Here is an 11,251-nt window from a genome sequence, read left to right as displayed (position 1 = left end):
CTGTTAAGGGGGTGACAATCCCCACCCTATAGAGTTATGATGAGAACTAAATGACCACGTCTGTAAAGCACTTAAACTGCCTGGACATGGTAAGCACCATGTTTGTCGAACAGACAGTAAGAGCTTAAAAATCGTTAGGTATTGTTCTTTTTATCAATACATATATTTTTAAAGGTATGCTTCCTTTTGATGAGGAAAATTGGCCCTGAGGTAACATCTGTTGCCAAGGTTCCTCTTATTTTTTTCCTCCCCAAAGCCCCAGTATATAGTTGTATATCCTAGTTGTACGTCATTCTAGTTCTTCTGTGTGGGACACCGCCACAGCATGGCCTGATGAGCGGTGTGTAGGTCCACACCCAGCTTCTGAACCCACGAACCCCAGGCCGCCAAAGCAGAGCATGTGAACTTAACCACTTGGCTATGGGCCAGCCCCCATCAATATATTTTTATATAAAATTTTTGTAAGAATATTCATGAAACCATTAACAGTGATTAATCTGAGGAATATATTGGAAGTGAGTGGAGTTTTAACTTTATCTTTTCTGTATTATATTTATAATTGACATTTTCTATTTAAAAACACAAAATCATATGAAAATAGGATACATGTATGAAAGGAATAAACCAATCGAATAGAATCAACAGAATAAAAGGGTGTGTGGGTGTAGACAAATCTAGTGGATGAGATTTAAGATTTGTGAGGAAAGGAAAGATTAGTAAATTAAAAGTATTCAAATAATTGGCTTTCAATTTGGAAGAAATAAAATTCTCTTATTCTTTTGCTTCTGGCCATGATGGAGTAACTGATACTAGGTAACTACCCTGCCATAAAAACTATAAAACTGGGCAAAAATACATGAAACTGTTTTCAGACATTGCACAACAGGAAATCCAGGACATGGACTCCTGAAAAAAGAAAAAACAAAGCACATTTGTTCAAATCGCCCCAGCCTGGCTGTCTAAAGGGGATAATTTCCCAACCATCCCATGAGAAGGAGGAAACTAAGCAGAGCCCAGTCCTCCTATTGAGAGTCCAAGAGAGATGTCAGAGTTTAGGGAAGCAAAGGTGGCTGGAATTTGAGGCACAGACACCAGAGAAGGAACCCCCAGCATAGGATTTGAGTCTTTGGCTGAAAACAACACTGGGCACGTGTCGGGTAAGACCCCACAAAGCTGGGGATGGGATACTGAGGAGCTGTGACCTGAACCACCACCCCGCTCCCACGTGACTGGGAGACACCCGAGTTCTGACAAGCAGAGTAGAGGAACCTTGTTGAATACTCTGGGTGAATGGCCATTCACCCCAGAAAGGCCACATCTTAAGTTTAGGGCCAAACCTGTCCCAGAGTAAAGGCTATTTTAGACCATCCCTAAAAAAGCTTAAAAAAAAAAAAAGACTTGAGACTATCAAGTTGAACTACAAGTAAAGTAACTACTCACTAGAACAAAACCCAGCGCCCTCCAAGGAAGACGGAACATCAGACACAACAGCGTAGCATTCATACTGTGCAGCATCCAGTTAAAACTTATCAAACATGAAGAGAAGTGTAAAGATGTGACACAGCTGAGAGAAAAATCAGTCAACAGCAGTAAAAGCAGATATGACAGAGATGATAGAATTAATGCATAGAGAATAAAAAGGGCTGTTACAAATATGTTCAAAGATTTAAAGGAAAACAGGAACATAATGAGGTAACAGTAAATTTCAAAAGGGAAATTGAAACTATAAAAAAGAAGAAAATAGCATGTCTAGAACAGAAAATTATGATATCTAAAGTGAAAATTCACTGGATGGGCTTAACAGAGGACGTGACACTTCAAAACCACCACTGACTTCTCATCAGAAACGAGGCAATGCAGCTACACCCTCACAGGACTGAGAAGGGACAGTAAGCGTTCAGCCTAGAATCTCAGACCCATTGAAATAACCTTAGAATTAAGATGAAACAAAGACACTTTTGAAGAAACAAAAGATGAGATATTCATTGCCAGAAAATCTGTGGCAAAAGAAATATTTTTAAAATTCCTTTCAGGCTAAAGAAAAGCAACAGCAGTTGGAAATTTGGATCTACAAAAGGAAGGAAGAGCACCAGAAACTGTAAATATCTGTGTAAATATAAAATAACTTTTCTCTCATTCTTTAATTTCTTTAAAAGATAATTAAACTTCTGGTTTCAGGTCTGAAATGCAAAGAGTTTGGAAGTCATCGCTCCCATCATTACAATAAGAAGAAAGCTGAACAAATTGAAAATCAGTTCCTTTTTTTGGACCCATCAGAGAATTGAGGTCATAGGACAAGCCACTCCCCTGAAGTCTGGAGAGAGGCCAGTACAGACAAGCGCAGCCAAGAGCAGCACACCTGGAGCAGAAACTGCTGGAGTCATACGTTGGAACACTCAGACAGTAACTAGGACAAATTGCTGGAGGCAGAGTATGGACTATTATGAAAGCGAGAAACTGATGGGGGCTGGGGTTGTAGCAGAGCCCCCACACTTTTATGGGTTTTACCGCTTGGAACACCACCACGTTCTCACAGTAAAGAGCCAAGAAAACCCCTCATGTTTCTGGCAGGGGGAGGGGGAAGTGACCATTGTGCTCTCCATAACCAAGACCTACTCAGAAGGAAGACTTTACCAGAGCCTTTTCCTGTCTGGGGGAAGGGACTGACCCAGCTCCGGCCCCTCTAGTCTCCCTGTATCACCGAAGGGGGAGAAAAAGTTGACAAAGACTTGTGAAGGGCACAGTCCAGGGACACAGGCCCACAAAAACAGAGATTTAATCACGGGATTACAGAACACGTCCCCCTCCCCTATATATTACCACTGCATCAACAAGGCTCCAGCACCATCACAGTGGATCACAGCCGAAACAGCCACAAGGTACAGACTCTAGTTAATAAGGAGTTTTTAGGGAAACTCAAAAATGGCAGCAGAGAGAGGCAGGCCCAGTGGCGTAGTAGTTGAGTTCGTGCACTCTGCTTCGGTGGCCCAGGGTTCACCAGTTTGAATCCAGGTGTGGACCTACACACCGCTTGTCAAGCCATGCTGTGGCGGCATCCCACATATAAAGTAGAGAGGATGGGTATGGATGTTAGCTCAGGGCCAGTCTTCCTCAGCAAAAAGAGGAGGATTGGCAGCAGATGTTAGCTCAGGGCTAATCATCCTCAAAAAAAGAGAAAATGACAAGGAGATAAACACAAGGACACTAGAGGAAATTGAAGCCTCTGACACTTCTAGCTCATCACCACTAAACGCAGCCCAGTTCCCAGCTAGATTAACATAAAACCTCGTGCTAAAGGCCTATTGATCTCAATTCCTACTACCCAATACATCACATCTGGCTTTCAACAAAAGTTACGAAGCATTCCAAAAAAACAAGAAAAAGCACAGTCAGCAGAGACTGAGCCGCGTCAGAACCAGGCTCTGCTGTGGCAGACGTCAGGACTGTTAGCAGGGAATTTAAAATAGCTATGGTAACATGTCATGGCTCTAATGGAAAAGTAGACAATATGCAAGAACAGGTGGGTAATGTAAGGAGAGATATGGAAACGCTAAGAAAGAATCAAAAGGAAATGCTAGAAATAAAAACACACACACACACTGTAATAGACATGAAGAATTCCTTTTGATGGGCTTGTCAGGAGATTGGACATGGCCAAGAAAAGAAACAGTGAGCTTGAATATATGGCCATGCAAATTTCCCAAACTGAAATGCAAAGAGAAAAGAGAATGAGAGAAACAGAACAGAATATCCAAGAACTGTGGGACAATTTTAAAAGATGTAACACATGCATACTTGAAATACCAGAAGAAGTCAGAGAGAATGTATTAGAAGAAAAATTTGAAGTGATGATGAATGAGAAGTTTCCAAAATTAATGACAGACACCAAACCACAGATCTAGGAAGCTCAGAGAACATAGCAGAATAAATACCAAAAAAACTATATCTAGGTATATTCAAACTGCAGAAAACTAAAAAAAAAGAGAAAATCTTAAAAGTAGCTAAAGGGGTTGGGGAAAATCCTTTACCTACAGAGGAACAGGAATGAGAGTCACATCTGACTTCTCCTCAGAAACCATGCAGGCGAGAGAGTGGAGTGAAAGCATTAAAGTTTTGAAAGAAAAAAACCCACCAACCTAGAATTCTATATCCAGTGAGATTATCCTTCAAAAGTGAAGGAGAAATGAAGACTTTCTTGGAGAAACAGAAAAAGAGGGAATTCATCACCAGCAGACTTTCCTACAATAAATGTTAAAAGAAATTCTTCAGAGAGAAGGAAAATGATGTAAATCAGAAACTCAGATCTACATAAAGAAAGGAAAAGTGTCAGAGAAGAAATAAATGAAGGGAAAAGAAAATATTTTAATGTTATTATTCTTAAGTGGCGTATGTTTGTTCAAATAAAGAATAGTAACAGTGTATTGGGTGATTATAGTAGAAGGATATGGGACATAAGTGACACAACGTTATAAGGAATGAGAAGATGAAGTTGGGAATACTCTGTTATAAGGCACCTGCATGACCTGTGAAGAGGTATAATATTATTTGAAAGTAGACTTAGATTAGTTATAAATGTATGTTGCAAACTCTAGTGCAACCACTAAATTTTTTTAGAAGGTGTAATAGATATGATAATACCATCAAGAAAATTAAGTAAGTATAAATCTAACAAAATATGCCCAGGATCTAGATGCAAAAAACTATAAAACTAAAGAAAAATTCAAAGATCTAATAAATGGAGAGATATTCCATGTTCATGGATTGCAAGACCCAATATAATTAAGATGTCAATTCTTCTTAACTTGATCTATAGAATGAACCCAATCCCAATCAAAATTCCAGTAAATTATTTTGTGGATGTCAACAAACTAATTCTAGAGTTTACACTGAGAGGCAAAAGACCCAGGATAGTCAACACAGTGTTGAAGCAGAAGAAAGTCAGAAGAGTGACACTACAACTTCAAGGCTTACTGTAAAGCTACAGCAGACGCTGTGGTTTATAGACATACAGATCAATGGAACAGAACAGAGAGCACAGAAACAGACCCACACAAAGCGAGTCAACTCAACTCTGACAAAGGAAGGAAAGTAAGTCAGCATTAAAAGAGTCTTTTCAACAAATGATGCTCGAACAATTGGACATCCATACGCAAAAACAAAAAAAGCAATCTAGACAGACTTTACCTACACTCTTCACAAAAATTAACTCAAAATGGATCATAGGCCTAAATATAAAATGTAATACTATAAAACTTCTAGAAGAAACATAGGAGAAAATCTATGTGGCCTTGGGTTTGATGATGAGTTATTTTACATACAGCACCAAATGCACAGTCCATCAAAGAAAAAAATTAATAAATTAGACCTTAAACAATTAAAAACTTCTGCTCTGAAAAAGACGCTGTTGAGAGAATCAAAGACAAGTCACAGACTAGGAGAAAATATTTGGAAACTATATATCTGATATAGTTTGGACTCGTATTCAAAAAATACAAAGAGAACTCTTAAAATTCAACATAAGAAAACAAATAACTCAACGAAGAAATGGCAAAAGATCTGAACAGACACTTCACCAAAGAAGATATACATATAAAAAGATGTTCAGCATCACTTGTCATCAGGGAATTACAAATTAAAAAAACAATGAGATAACACCGCACAACTATTAGAATACTAGACTAGGAGAAAAAGCTGACATTGCGAAGTTCTGGTGAGGATGTGAGCAATGGAAACCTTCCTTCACTGCTGGTGGGAATGCAAACTGGTGCAGCTGCTTTGGAAGACAGTTTAGCAGTTCCTTACAAAGCTAAGCATAATCTTACAATACGATCCAGCATGCTTACTCCTAGGTATTTGCCTAATTGATTTGAAAACATGTCCACACGGAAACCTGCACACAGATGTTTACAGCAGCTTTATTCATAATTGCCAAAAACTCCAAGCCACCAAGATGGCCTTCAATAGGTGAACAGATAACAAACTGTGGTACATCCATATAACGAAATATCACTCAGCAAAAAAGGGCAATAAACTACCAAGCCACAAAACAAGATATAGAGGAACCTTAAATGTATATTGCTATGTGAAAGAAGCCAGTCTTAAAAGGCTATGAGATGCCCAAGAAGGAATGTAGACTGTGACAAAGAATCTATCACAATGTATAAAATGACCTCACTGAGTGCTGGGGGAAAGGGGCTGACCTAAGCAACTCTGGAAATGAGTTGGGTGTGCAAGACTAAAGGCAAATGGAAATGCACACAAGCACGGTCTCAAGACAACAGTTATTTCCCACAGGGAAAGAGGCTAACGATTCTGATACAGCTGTACATGTGCACTAGAACTGAGCAATTAAGTAAATAGTGGGAGCCAGGTTTCTTGCTATTGGAGCAGGAACTTAGAGATAAGCAAGGAGAGGAAGCTAGAATGATCCATATGTTAATGAATTAGAGTTGGAGACATCATTGTGAACTTGTGCTTATCCTAATGTAGACACAGATGGGTACATATAGAAATACTTATAGATATGTGTGTATGTAAACACATATATTTCTTTGCTCTGTCAATTGAGAGGGCCTTTTAGAAATGACACCCCAGTAGCAGCAAGCACATCAGGACCCATATTTTGGTTTCTAACACCATTCTCCAATAAAAGGAACCAGGGCTTCTTGGAGAAGTGGCTGATTCTAGGACTGCAGTAGAAAATATACAGAATAAGCCTGGAGCATCTCACAGTGCCAGAAAGTAAAGAAGTGCTTGGGAAACACCACACACCCACCACCTACATTGACAGGGTGGGCCAAAGCGAAAAGGAGCCAAGTGAAAGTGAAATGGCCACAGCTGGAACAAAAGTCCATACTGTTATAAATGATTGAAATAAATTAGTAAAGGGGCAGAAGAGACAAATCTCCAATGCAGAAGAATTCAAAATAATTCATGAAGATACTCCGTCCCAAAGAAGGGGAGCATAAGTCCCACACATTAGGTCTGGCTGCGCCTAGAGCCTTCCTTCCAAAGAGGACAGGACAGAAAGCGGGACAGAGGAACTTGACGGCAGAGGACGCTGACAAACACACCTCAGCCAGGAAATCAAGGTCAACATCAGCAGTCATAAATCATGTTGACAGGATGTGTTTTCGATATGACAGGATGAAAATGGCACCTTCCCTCTGTAGTCTTCCTCCCAATACCCGTAACTTCAGTCTTATCATGAGGAAAACATGAGACAAACTCCAGTGGTGAGGTATCCCACAAAATGCTTGACCAGAACTGCTCTAATCCATCAAGATCATCAAAAACAAGTAAAACTGCCACAGCCAAGAGGAGCCCAAGGAGACCTGACAACTAAACACAATGTGATATCCTGGAAGGAATCCTGGACAAGAAAAAGAAATTAGGTAAAATCTAAGGAAATCTGAATAAACTATGGACTTTAGTTAATAATAATGTATCAATATTAATTAATTAATTATAACAAATATACCATGCTACTAAGAAGCTGTTAACGTTAGGGGAAACTGGGTGCGGGGTATTTGGGAACTCTCTGTACTATCTTCTCAATTTCTCTCTAAATCTAAAAATATTCTTTTAAAAGTCTATTTTAAAAAGAATAATTGGCCTGATTCAACACAATCCCTGTCAGAATCCTAGCCAGCTTCTTTGTAGAAATTGATAAACTGATCCTAAAGTTCATATGGAAACTCAGAGGACCCAAATAGCCAAAACAATCTTAAAAAGAAAAAAAATTTGCAGTACTCACACTTTTCCATTTCAAAACCTACTAAAAATCTACAGTGATCGAATAGCGTGGTGCCGGCATAAGGACCGACATATAGACCAACGGGTTAGAACTGAGAGTCCAGGAATAAACTCACACATCTGCGGCCAGTTGACTTTTGACCAGGGAGCCAAGGCCGCTCCACGGGGAGAGAGCAGAGTCTCTGTAACAAATGGTGCTGGAACAGCTGCACATTCACACGCAAGAGGATGAAGGTACCTTGAGCTCTCATCGCACACAAAGCTCAACCCAGAGAGCATCAAAGACCTCAATAGCAAGAGCTATAACCGTAAAATACTTATAAGGAAACCAAGGTGTAAATCTTTGTGATTTTGGATTAGGCAACACTTTCTTAAATATGGCACCAAGAGCACAAGTAATGAGAGAAAAAAATGGATAAATTGAACTTCATCAACCTTAGAGTTTTTTGTACCTCAAAAAACACCATCAAAACAGTGAAAAGAGGGGCTGGGCTGGTGGCGCAGTGGTTGGGTTCTCATGTTCCACTTCGGCGGCCTGGGATTCACCGGTTCAGATCCCGGGTTCAGACCTGGCACCGCTTGGCAAGCCATGCTGTGGTACGAGTCCCACATATAAAATAGAGGAAGATGGGCATGGATGTTAGCTCAAGGCCAGTCTTCCTCAACAACAAGAGGAAGATTGGCAACAGATGTTAGCTCAGCGCTAATCTTCCTCAAAAAAAACAAAAAAAAGTGAAAAGAAAACCTACAGAATGAAAGAAAAAATTTGCATATCATATATCTGATAAGAGAGCTCTATCTGGAATATAGAAAAAAACTCTTACAACTCAATAATAAGAGAAATAACTCAATTTAAAAATGCGCAAAGGATATGAGTATACATTTTTCCAAAGAAGATATACAAATGGCCAATAAACACATAAAAAAAAGCTTGACATCACTAGTCATCAGGGAAATGCAAATCAAAACCACAATGAGATACCACTTCACACCCACTAGGATGGCTAGAATGAAAAATACAGATAACAGGTGTTAGTGAGAATGGGGAGAAATCAGAACTCTCATCCACTGCTGGAGGGAATGTAAAATGGTGTAGCCACTGTGGATAACAGCCTGGCAGTTCTTGAAAAGGTTACACAAGAGTTACCATATGACCCAGCAGTTTCAATCCTAGGTATATATCCAAGAGAAATGAAGACCTATCGCCACACAAAAACTTGTCCATGAATGTTTATAGCAGCATTATGCATAACAGCCAAAAAGTAGAAAGGATCCGAATGTCCATCAACTGATGAGTGGACAAACAAAATGGAGAATACAGACAATGGAATATTAATTGGTCATAAAAGGAATGAAGTACTGATACACGTCACAACACAGATAAACCACAGAAACACTAGACTAAGTGCAAGAAGCCACAGTGGACCACAATCTTACATGAAACGTCCAGAATAGGCAAATCTACATTGACAGAAAGTAGATTAGTGGTTGTCTAGGGCTGGAGGGGAGGGGGTACCTGAAGAGAAATGACTGCTAATGGGCCCAGGGCTTTTTGGGGGGTGATGACAATGTTCTAAAATTGATTGTGATGATGGTTGCACATAACTGTGAGTATACTAAAAATCATTGAATGGTGTACTATAAAAGGGTATGGAACTGTATAGTATGTAATTATATTTTAATAAAGCTGTTTCAAAAAAAGAAACGAGTGAAAAAATGAATAGACAAGCTACAAATTAATAATAACAATAATTGGCTAATTAAAGCAAAGATAATAACAATGTCTTGGGGGTATGAACTATAGGGAGTAAAATGTATGACAATATCAGAGGTTTGGGGGAATGGAATGATTCTGCTGTGAAGATCTCACCTTAGATGTGAAGTGGTGTCTATACACGAAGGTAAACGCAGCAAGTTGAAGATGCTTGTTGCAAACCTAGAGCAATTACTGAAAGACAAAGAATGAGAGGGCGTAGCTAACAAGCCAACGGAGGAGGGAGAATGGGTTGTGAAAATACACTCAATAGAGCAGAAGGCAGAAAGAGAGGGGAGAATTTACAAAGAACAGATGAGATAAACAGAAACCAAATAGCAAAATCATGGATTTGAATTTCAGAAAACTGCTTGATTCCTGGATGGGGGCAGGGAAGGCACGAATGAGCCTGGGACGTTTTATTGTGCCATTAAGTAAGCTGTGCTCAATGAATGACAGGACATGTCAAAAAGAGACAGCAGCAGTCTTGAAAGGGTGCCCACTATGTCAAATCTTTGACACTTTCAGCACCCAGATAATGACAGTAACAGATTACAACCCACTGAATGAAGGAGGAAATCAGGAGGGCATACTCCACAAACAAACTGAAATTTGTTGAAGGATGGGATCTTACCTAGTCTCAAAATGCTTTCCCACAAAATATTTATGAATTACAATGAGAAAACTGAAATTTTACAGTGGAAAATGTTGGCAGACACAGTCTTCATTGAATGATAAGTTTGCATTATCAATAAACAGACCAAATACAGTTCGCAAGTCACCTGATAGGGTGCACTGAGAACACCGTCCCCACTTTTGGGATGTTCCTGCCAAAGATGCACAACCTGAATCGAATCCTGAGGGAACAGACAAATCCAAATTGAGGAGATTCTATAAGATAACTGACCCATCCCCTTCAAAAGTGTTAAGGTCATGAAAATCAAGGAGACAGAACTGCTCCAGATTGACTGAAGCGATATGACAGCTAAACACACAGGATGCTGAACTGGACCCACTTGCTACAAAGGGCAGGACTGGATGGGGCCTGCGGGCTCCAGGGCGGGGCACAGAGCAACGTGATGCTGGTGCTGGTGGCTGCGCCATGGTTACGTAAGAGAACGTCCTTGTTTGTAGAGATGATGGGGCATTAGGTTGGCAATTTATTCTCAAATGGTTCAGAGAAAAAAGTTCCTTGTACTGTACTTGAAGTTTTTCTGTAAGTTTGAGATTGTTTCAAAATTTAAAAATACACGTTAAGCCAAAGAAGCCAGATGCAATGAAGTGCATGCCGTGTGGTTCCAATTATAGAAAATCCCAGAGCACGGAATGCTCATCTGTGGCAACGAGGGCAGACGAACGGTTCCTGGGGCCGTGTGGGGCTGACCACAGAGGGGTGCCAGAAAAGTCTGTGGGGTGATGAAGACGTTCTTTACCTCTTGGTTGTGGTGATGGTTACACGAGTTTATACATTTGGCAACACTCATGAAACGCTTAAAATGGGTACCTTTTATGATATGTAAATTATATCTCAATAAAGTTGATTTTAAAAGTTAAAAAAAGTCCCATCAGTCTTTTTTGTAGAAATTGATATGCTGTTTACATAAAAATTTACATAAAAATACAAGGGGTCTAGAATAGCCCAAATAGTCAATAATTGTGTTTAAGAACAAGAACAAAGTTGGAGGACTTACACTACATGCGATTTTGATACTTAAAATGAAGCTACAGTAATAAAGATAGTAT

This window comes from Equus caballus, chromosome 25 (genome assembly GCF_041296265.1).
Source record: "Equus caballus isolate H_3958 breed thoroughbred chromosome 25, TB-T2T, whole genome shotgun sequence".
Taxonomy (NCBI): Eukaryota; Metazoa; Chordata; class Mammalia; order Perissodactyla; family Equidae; genus Equus; species Equus caballus.
This window is presented reverse-complemented; position numbering follows the sequence as displayed.